Source organism: Loxodonta africana, unplaced genomic scaffold, assembly GCF_030014295.1.
Source record: "Loxodonta africana isolate mLoxAfr1 unplaced genomic scaffold, mLoxAfr1.hap2 scaffold_43, whole genome shotgun sequence".
In the NCBI taxonomy this organism is placed as follows: domain Eukaryota; kingdom Metazoa; phylum Chordata; class Mammalia; order Proboscidea; family Elephantidae; genus Loxodonta; species Loxodonta africana.
The window spans coordinates 162501-172500 of NW_026975144.1; positions in this window are offsets into that span (position 1 = coordinate 162501).

The following is a 10000-nucleotide window of genomic DNA, read 5'->3' on the forward strand; positions in this document are numbered from 1 at the left end:
AGCTTCTCCGCCTCATCCCGCCTCACCGGAGCCAGGCTCCGGCGAGCGCGCGGGGCCTCGCGGGTACGCGCCGCGCACACCCGAGGCTTGCCTGGGCACCTAAAAGCCCAACACACCCCCCGGTCTCCCTCTGTAGAGGGGTCCGCGCTCTAGGGCGGCCCGCGGGGGGGAGGAGGTACGACAGAGCCTAACAACGGACCGCCGGGGCCCAGCCGCGGCTACGCAGCCTGGGCCCCCACCTCGCAAGGGCGACTTCCCTCGGCACCGGCGGAAGCAACACGCGGGCCCTCCTCCTTCCGCTCTCGCTTGCCTCACGCGGGTCTCGGCAAGCACCGGGGCGGGCACGCACGCGCGCACCCCTCTCTCACCCCCGCCTTCTCGGGATCAGGCACGGCACCCTCCCGCGAGGCGTGCGTGCTCTAAAGGTCTTACCCCGCTCGACCCCCCTTCTTTTTTTTTTTTTTTCCTCCACATCCTTTCTCTCCCTCCCGGCCGCACTCCTGTTTTTTATTTCTCTCGGCTCGAGGGGCGCACGCCCACACGCGTGAGCGGTGACCGGAAGGGTGGGCTGGGAACGGGGAAACGGCACCGCCACCCGGCCTCAGGCACCTGAGGGACGGCCTGGAGCGTTCCAGGGGCACCGCCAAAGGGCCACTCGAGGCGCACCGGCACCACCTGGGTGGGGCGCGCGGGTGCGCCTGACCAGAGAGCCCCCCCGCCGCGGGGGGCGGGGGAGGGCCCGACGCGAGGCAGAACACCAGGGCCACGAGCAGAGGCTGTCCTGCTCGGTCTCAGGACCCCGCCACCGCCGACGCTGGCCGCGAGGCCGCGAACGAGGGCAGATGAGCGAGGTCGGGCCGGATTCCGTGCCCCTGCCCCTCTGCGCACCACCGGCGGGCGGGGAGGAGGAGCGAGGGGCCCGCGCGCTGAGCGAGAAGAGCGGTCCCATTCGCCACGAATGTCCGTCCCTCGTCTTGGCGCGGCTCGGACCCGGCCCGGGAGAGCACGACAACACCACATCGATCGGGTCAGCCCAGGCACAAGCGAGGAGGAGAAGACCCCCCCGCCAGGGCTGCCAGGAGGCGGGCGAAGACAGCCCCGGAGAGGACCCGCTTTCTGCCTCGCCCGCCCCGGCTGCGGAAAGGTGGCCGCGAGGACCCCTGCACACGGAGAACGCCTGACACGCGAGGCACGTGGGCCTGGGGGAGGGGGGGAGCGGGGCACACTCTGGCGAGCACCGCGGCCACCGCGGGTGCCTGCGACAAGGGGCACGCGGGTCAGAGGGCCCGCGGCGCCCGTGCCACGCCGCCCTCGGGCACTGGAGACCGGGGGGAGGCACCGCGGCTGGACATCTGGACGCGCGAGAGCCGGCGCACGGGCCCCAGGCGGGCGGCTCAAGCGGGGAGGAGCGGGGGAGGGCGTGGGCCGTCGGTGGACCGGCGTCTACGGACCCGTCCAGGTTTCCCATCTGCTCAGCGGGAGTCACCCAGCGAGGAGAGCGTGTCAGCACCAATCTGGTGGCCCAAATCGCCCGTTTTGGGCGAGAGAAAAGCCACGCCCCGCGGCGGGAGGGGCCCGCTCCCCACGGCGAGCCCCCGGAACTGCGGCCCGGCCATCGGTCCGTAGCGCGACCCCATGGCCCCCAGCGCCCCGCCCCCCCCCCCCGGAGCTCCCGGGATCCTCTGGTCGACCCGCGGGACGGGGTGACGGAGCTGGCCGGGGCCGCGCGGGCGCCCAGAGCCAGCCGCCTGCGCTGCGGCCAACGCGGGCCGGTCGGGGAACCCTCGGAGGGGGGACTTGGAAAAAATTCTCGGGCGGCGGGGCCCCTCCGAAGGTCCGGGCCCCGCGCGGGTCCGTGGCCGGGCCGGGGCGGGCCGGGGGCGGCAACCTCGGCCCGGGGACCCCCGGAGCGGGACTTTGAAAAAATTCTCCGACGGTCCGGACCCCACGCGGGACCGCGCCCGGGCCCGGGGCGCCCTCCGCGGGCCACCCCGGACCTACGCCGGAGGCCCCGGTGACGACCGGGCCGCGCGAAGGAAGGCGCGCGAACGGCCGGGGCGTGCCTTGTCCCGTTCTTCTGCCTGCGCCGTCTCGGTGCGGCCCGGTTCGGTCCAGCGCCGTCTAAAACACGGCACCCGGGAGCGCGGCGGCGGCGGCGGCGGCGGCGGCGGCGGCGACGGCCACCGCCTCGGCCACATGAAGCTGCGGGCCCAATTCCGGAACGTGGCTCTGGCGCCGGCGCCCCACCGTGGCCGGGACGATCCCGCCGACGCCGCCGGCGTCCCGAGACGTCGCCTCGGCCAGCGCGGCCACAGCGCCTCCCATGTCGCCGGCGCCGGAGCTCCGGAGGAAAACGATGTCAAAGCGGCCGCCAGGTGGCGGCCGACAACCGGCGCGGGCGACAGCGGGACGGATCCGGATCGGCGGCCGGCGAGGGCGCGTCGCCGGGCGGCCGGACGCCCGGTCCCGTCCCGGCTCTCCCCCCGCCCCCCTCCCCCGCCTCCCAGCGCCGCCGCCGAACACGTTTCTCGGCGCGGGGCGGCCGGAAGGCGTTGGGGCCGGCCACGGCGCGGGGTCGGTTGGGCCAAGGGGATCCACCCGGCCGGGCCCTTTCCCGCCTCGGCCAGGACGATCCTGCCGACGCCGCCGCCGGCGTCCGGGAACGTCGCCTCGGCCAGCGCGGCCACATCGCCTCCCGCGCGTGTCGCCGGCGCCGGAGCTCCGGGGGAAGACGATATCAAAGCGGCCGCCAGGTGGCGGCCGACAACCGGCGCGGAGTGCAGCGGGACGGATCCGGATCGGCGGCCGGCGAGGGCGCGTCGCCGGGCGGCCGGACGCCCGGCCCCGTCCCGGCTCCCCCCCCGCCCCCCTCCCCCGCCTCCCAGCGCCGCCGCCGAACACGTTTCTCGGCGCGGGGCGGCCGGAAGACGGTGGGGCCGGCCACGGCGCGGGGTCGGTTGGGCCAAGGGGATCCGCCCGGCCGGGCCCTCCTCAGGTTCCGGAGGTGTGAGCAGGCTGTGTGGCTGGCTGCTTCTCCCTGACGGAACAGCAGTGGAACGACGGTACCAGCCCACTGCAGCAGCCGCTCTGGGAATGGTGCCTGAGGGCTCCCCGCGGGGCAGGGCCGGTAAACCCTCTCTGCCCCTGAAAGGTCTCTTCCTGCCGCTGCCCCTCAGTGCGTCGTCTAAGCCCGCCTTCGACGGTCAGGACTCCCCGCTCGTCGCAGACATACTCGTTCGCTTGTGTTTCCGGGTCTTTGTCGTCAAGAGAGCTAGGCGGAAGCGTCAGCCTATTCCACCACCTTGGCCCCATCTCCCAAAGTTCCGATCCAAGGGGGTCCGGCCCAGCCGGGCCATTTCGCCCCTCAGCCAGGAAGATCCCGTCTACCCCGCTGGAGCCCTGGAGCACCATGCCGGCCAGCCGGCGTGTCCCACTCGGGGGGGGCCCTGGGAGGGAGGGAGGGAGGGAGGGAGGGAGGGAGGGAGGGAGGGAGGGAGGGAGGACCCCGGGAGGACCCCGGGAGGACGCCGGGAGCCAGGCCGGGCTCGAGGAGACGGAGCGAAGGCCCCGGGCCGCCGTGGCCAGCGCGCGCCCGCCGGGACCGCTTCCCATCCCGTCGGCGCCGCAGAGCTCCGGAGGGGGACGGTATCGAAGCGGCCGCCGGGTGACAGCCGACGACCGGAGCGAAGGGCGGCGGGGGGGTGGAACCGGGTCCACCTGGGCCCCGGCCGGGGCTCGAGGGTGGCAGAGGGGACAGACTCCCCCGGGCCGCCGGGGAAACCTCTCGGGAGCGTCATGGGGCGCGCGCGCGCGCTCGCCCCCGAAAGGGCCGAACGGGGGGGGGGCGCCCGAGGGGATGAGCGTCCACCGGGGGCGGGAGGGAGAAGAGAGCACGTCCCAAGCGTCGGACGGGCAGGTGTTCTCCGATCCGTATCCTTTGGACGGACGCGACAAACGGGACGGGATGAGACCGCCAGTCCCCGAAGTTTTCCTCCTCGTTCTTTGAGTGCCCGCGTGGCGCAGCAGGCAGACCGGGAGACGTTTTCCGCCGTCGTCCCTGTCGCCGAGCCAACGGTACGCGTGAGGCGGGTTGAACGGGCAAATTGCGTCGGGAGGGAGGGAGGGAGGGAGGGAGGGAGCCGTGCGTTTGCCGGCATCCGCGTCGCAAAAGAAAACCACGGCCGCCACCGAGAGCGTTCTTCCTCATCGCTTTCCATCCTCCCGCGACGCGGGCGGGCAAACGGGGGGCGGGGGGGAGGCCGGGAACGCCTTCCCAGAGCCGGTACGGACCGGCTCTGGGCCCCCCGGTCCGACTGGGGAGACATCTCACCGAGGGAGGCCCTCGAGGCTCTCGGGAGCGAGGCCGGACTTAGTGAGGTCCAGCGGAGGCGCGGCGGGCCAGCCGCGAACGCCCGCCCAGAGGCCCTCGGGCGGCTCGGCCCGAGCGAGTGCTCTCCGGGCTCGCGGGCGGACTCGGGAAGGTGGCGTCTCCGGGGCGGGGGGGGGGGAGGGAGAGGGGTGAGTCGGCGTCTCGAGCATCGAGAGATCTCCGGCGGCTCCCGAATGCGGGCGGGCGGGCGGGCGGGCGGGCGTGTGTGCGTGAGTCGTGGGGGTGGGGGGTGGAGTGCCGGAGGGGGGTTGGGGGGTGGGAGGCCGAGAGCGGGGCGGTGGGGGGGTCGGAGGGTGGGGGCGGTGGGGGACCACGCGCCTCGGGCCCGGGGGTGGGGTGCTGAGGTGGGCGGGGAGTTGGCAAACGTTCCGGGTGGCCTGGTGCGTGTGCGCGCGTGCCTGCGCGCGAGCGTGCGTCCGTTCGCGCGCGCGCGCGTCTGTGCGGGGGCGCGTCTTTGCGGGGGCGTGTGCGCGCGTGTCCGGGCGTGTGTGCCTGCGTGTGCGCGCGTGACTGCGTGCGTGCGCGTGCGCGTCTGCGGGCGTGCCCGTGTGCGTGTCCGCCTGCGTCTGTGGGGGCGCCTGCGCACGTGAGCGCGGGTCTGTGCGTGCGTCTGTGTGTGCGTCTGTGCGTGTCTGTATGGGTTTGAGTGCGCGTCTGCGCGTGAGCGCGTGTCTGAGCGTGTGCGCCTGTGCCTGCGCCCGCGCCTGCGCCCGCGCGCGCCTGTGCCTGCGGGAGCGGGCGCGCGCTCAGGCGGACGGGCAGCCCCCCGTCGTCGCCCTCGGTCCGCCGAACGGGCGCCCCCTTGGCCGGATGGAGAGGCTTTTCTCCGCGCCCACGAGGGGAATCGCAACGGGAACCGTAAGGCCGCACGCCGGCGGCGCTAGCGCCGCCTGCCGACGAGGGCCGCCGCCGCCGATCCCCCCCCCCGGCCCGACCCCCAGCCCCCCAACTCGGCCCGCGGTGAGGGCCGGGGCCGTATTCGGCTGGAGGGGGGGGACGGTAAGGCCGAGGGCAGCGTCGCCGTTCCCGCGTTGCACGCGTCGCCGTGCCGCGAGCGTCTCCCGGGAAGCCAGAGGAGCGAGGTGTGTGAAGCCCGTGCCGCGCGCGCGCGGACCCGACCGGGGTGTTCCGGGACGACCGACCGACCGACCGGCCGACCGGCCGACCGTCGTCGTGGAAAGCTCACGGCGGACTGGACATCTGACGGGCCCCTCCCTGTCCGAGCCGACCTCCCGAGGTACGTAGGAGGGGAAGGGTACGGTAGGCTGGTTCGGCTGGAAGCCATCCCACCCCCGGGAGGCGTCGATCGACGGGGAGGCGGGACCGGGAAGGCACCGGTTTCCAATCGGACGATGGCTGAACCTTGGGCGACGGGTACGCGGACTCCTCCGTCTTCGCCCGAGTTCGCGACTCTCTGCGGGGGGAGCTTTCCGGGAAGCGGGTGACGGGCGCGCGTGCCGTCGTCCCGTGAAGGCGCGCTACTACCAAGAGGCTCCGAACGCGGGCCGTCCTCGGGGGGCGGTTTATTTTTTCTCAGTCGGGGGGGACCCCCGCCACAGGGAGAGAAACACCCGAGTTGGAACGGTGCTCGGGTGGGGAGTAGGGCGTGGCGGTGAAGACTGACGTTCGTCATCGTCGTCGTTTCCGTTTAGATAGAGAACTGACTGCGGCGCCGCTGCCGTCGCGTGCCGTCGAGCGGCTCGGGACTCGGAGCGGCCCTAGGGGAGAGAGTCGAGCCGCCCCACGGGCTTCCCAAGGAGGAGCCGGCGGATCCGAACCGCCGACGATCTCGGTCGGCAGCCGAGCTCCGAGCCGCCGCCGCCGCCGCGCCGCCGGGGCTCCGTCTTTGCACTCGGTCTCCGGTACGCGGCGAGTTGGTTTCGCCCGAGGGGCGGAACGGCTCTCGAAGAGGAAAACCCGGTTTCAGAAAAGGAAGGAGACAGGCAGAGGGAGGGGGAGGGGGAGGGGGTGGGCGGGAGGGGTGGGGGAGGGGAGGGGGATGGGGGCAGGGGAGGCGAGGGGGAGGGGAGGGGGAGGGGTGCGGGAGGGGAGGCGGTGGGGGGAGGGACGGGGAGGGGGAGGGGGGAGGGGAGCGGAGACGAGGGGAGGGGAGGGGGAGGGGGACGGGGGAGGGGGGAGGGACGGGAGGGGGAGGGGGAGGGGAGGGGAGGGGAGGGGGGCGGGGAGGGGGACGGGGAGGGGGAGGGGATTGGAGGGGAGGGGGAGACAGGCATACCTGGACGCCGAGCCAGCCCGGTGACGGCGTTAGGTAGAAGAAGGACGGTAGGCGCCCACGCGCTCACGCCCGTGGCTGCAGATACGGACACGCAGGCGCGTGCACGCGCCCGTGCGCGGGCGTGCGGTACGCACGTGCCTGCCCGTGCGTACCCGCGCGGGTACACGCGCGTAGGCGTGGGCGCGCCCACACGGGCGCGCCCGCGCCGGTACGCGCGCGCCCTCGGGCGCGTCCGTGCCCGTGCGTACGCCTAGGGGTGTGCACGCGCGGGCGCCCGCCTCTACGTACCTGCCCGAGGGCGCGCGCGCGCGCGCCCGCGCCTGCACGCGCCTGCACCTTCGCACGGGCACCTGCGCGCGGACCTGCCCGCGCCCCCGCCTCTGCGTGGGATCGGCGAGAGCCGAAAGCGGTACCGCCGCCGCCGCGTTTTCAAGATCCTTTGGCTCACGCGCCCCCCCACCCCCTTCCGGCCACCTTCGGGGGGAAAGCCCAACTTCACGGACGGGCGGAGCGGATAGCCCTTCAGCTGCGCCTCCCTGAAATAGAACGGGAGGAGTCACGAGAGCCTTAGGAAACGGAGCGAGGCGACGAGAGGGTGCGTCGAAAGGCGGGCGTCGAGAACTCCGGCCACAGGCGTTTTCCTTCTGTAGGGTGTAGAAAGCACCCCGCCGCACGCACCCGGCGTTAGGGAGCTGTCTCGAGGGCCGCGGTTTCTACTCCGCCGACTCCTTTCAGTTGAGACGGGGCGCCTCCGAGCGTGTGTGTGCGCGCGACCCGAAGGCGGTCGTCGAGGGACGACGGCACCCTCGGTCCGCCGAACCCCCGCGCCCTCGGACGGACGGGTGGAGAAGCTCTCCTCGACGTCACGGAGGCGGTCCCGACTGAAACCGGAGGGGCACGTGCCGGCGGCGCTAGGCCCGCCGCCGCCGAGGACCGCTGGCGCCACCCCCCCCACCGCCCACCACGCACCCCCAACCCCACCCCGCCTGCGCCCTTGCCGTGGGCCCCACGCTGGCGATATCCGGATCCAGTCCGACGTGGCCGCCGGCTGCCACCCGCCAGGCGGGGAAGAGGTTTGGAGGCGGCGGAGGCGGTGGGGGCGGCGGGGGGCGGCGGGGGTGTGGGCGGTGGGGGGCGGAGGAGGAGGAGGAGGAGGAGGAGGAGGAGGACGGACGGACGGACGGACGGACGGACGGAAGGACGGGAACGCGCCCGCGCGCGCGTGCGCCCGCACCGCAGGGTGCCCTCCGGAGACACGGACGGGCCCACGGAGCACACGGAAACACGGAGATGGACGCGAGGGGGCGCGCGCGCGCGCGCAGCAGACACAACCCCGGGACGCCCGGGAGACACAGAGGTAGGCGCGGGCAGGCAGAACACGCGGGAACGCGGACGCGCGGCACCCACGGACACGGTCCGCTCGCGCACGCGCACGGGGGCCCGGACGCACGGCGACTCGCACGGACGGCGCGGCCGAAACACGGGAAGGTACGCCTCAGGGGCACACGCCCGTGGATCCCCCCAACAGAAGCCCGCCCGCGGCCAACCCCCGCCGCCCCCCCCCGAAGCGGGACGCCCACCCGCGCGGACGGAGGGAGGGGCGCGACGGGGCGGACGGCCGCGCCGCAGCGCTTCGGAGGACACGGCGCCCCCGCCACACACGCGCGACGCGATAGACGCGTCGCGCGCGAGACGGGGGCACGGGCACGAGGTACGTACGCCCGGCCGCGCGCCCGCGCGGCATCCCGAAGAGGGCGCGCCGCACTCGGACGGACGGGGCCGCGCGCGCGCGCGCGCACCGGAGAGGCCACGCGCGCACCCGCGCGGACACGTACGCGCACGCAGCGGCGGCGGCGGCGGCGGCGCCCTCCGGCGACACGGACGCACGCCCGGGGCACGCGGAAACGCGGAGACGCACGCGCACAGCAGACGCACGCACGGGACGCTCGGGAGACGCGGAGGTAGACGCAGGCAGGCGGAACACGCGGGAACGCGCGTCGCCCCCGCGCACACGATACACGGAGCGGGCGGGCACGCTCCACTAGGCGCGCGCGGCCTGCACTTGACGCTCGGGGACGCGGGCGCGGACGCGGCCCCGTACACGCGGCACCCACGGGCAGGCGGCACGCGGGCTCGGACGCACGCCCGGCGACGCGCGAGGACGGAGAGACGGCGCACCGGAACCGCGGGCGGGAGACGCGAACGAACGGGCGCCTCCCGCGCGGCGCGGGGGGACGCCCACGCGGAAGGCGCGGCACGGCCACACGCCCGCGGCGCCCCCGCGCGCCCGCCGTCCCCCCAAAGTGGGACGCGCTCGAGACGGCGCACGCGCACGGACGGTGACCGCGACGCACCCGCGTCCGCCCGCCCGCCCGCACGCACGCACGCACGCACGCACGCGACCCCGGAGGACGCGTCGCACGCGAGACACGGGGGCGCGCGCCCGAACTACGTAGGGTCGACCGCACGACTCGCGCGCCCGCCGGCCACGCGCCCGCGCGGTATCCCGAAGCGGGCCCGCTACGCTCGGACGCAGAGGCAGAGGCAGAGAGAGACAGAGACAGAGGCAGAGACAGAGACAGGCAGAGACAGAAGCAGAGGCAGAGACAGAGGTAGAGACAGAGGCGGAGACAGAGACAGAGGCAGAGACAGAGACAGGCAGAGACAGAAGCAGAGGCAGAGACAGAGGTAGAGACAGAGGCGGAGACAGAGACAGAGGCAGAGACAGAGACAGAGACAGACGCAGAGGCAGAGACAGACAGAGGCAGAGGCAGAGACAGAGACAGGCAGAGACAGAAGCAGAGACAGAGGTGGAGACAGAGGCGGAGACAGAGACAGAGGCAGAGACAGACGCAGAGGCAGAGGCAGAGGCAGAGACAGGCAGAGACAGACAGAGGCAGAGGCAGAGACAGAGACAGGCAGGGACAGAGACAGAGACAGAGGCAGAGACAGAGACAGGCAGAGACAGAGACAGAGACAGAGGCAGAGGCAGAGGCAGAGGCAGAGACAGAGACAGGCAGAGACAGAAGCAGAGACAGAGGTAGAGACAGAGGCGGAGACAGAGACAGAGGCAGAGACAGACGCAGAGGCAGAGACAGAGACAGAGACAGAGACAGGCAGAGACAGACAGAGGCAGAGGCAGAGACAGAGACAGGCAGGGACAGAGACAGAGACAGAGGCAGAGACAGAGACAGGCAGAGACAGACAGAGGCAGAGGCAGAGACAGAGACAGGCAGGGACAGAGACAGAGACAGAGGCAGAGACAGAGACAGGCAGAGACAGAGACAGAGACAGAGGCAGAGGCAGAGGCAGAGACAGAGGTAGAGACAGAGGCGGAGACAGAGACAGAGGCAGAGACAGAGACAGGCAGAGAC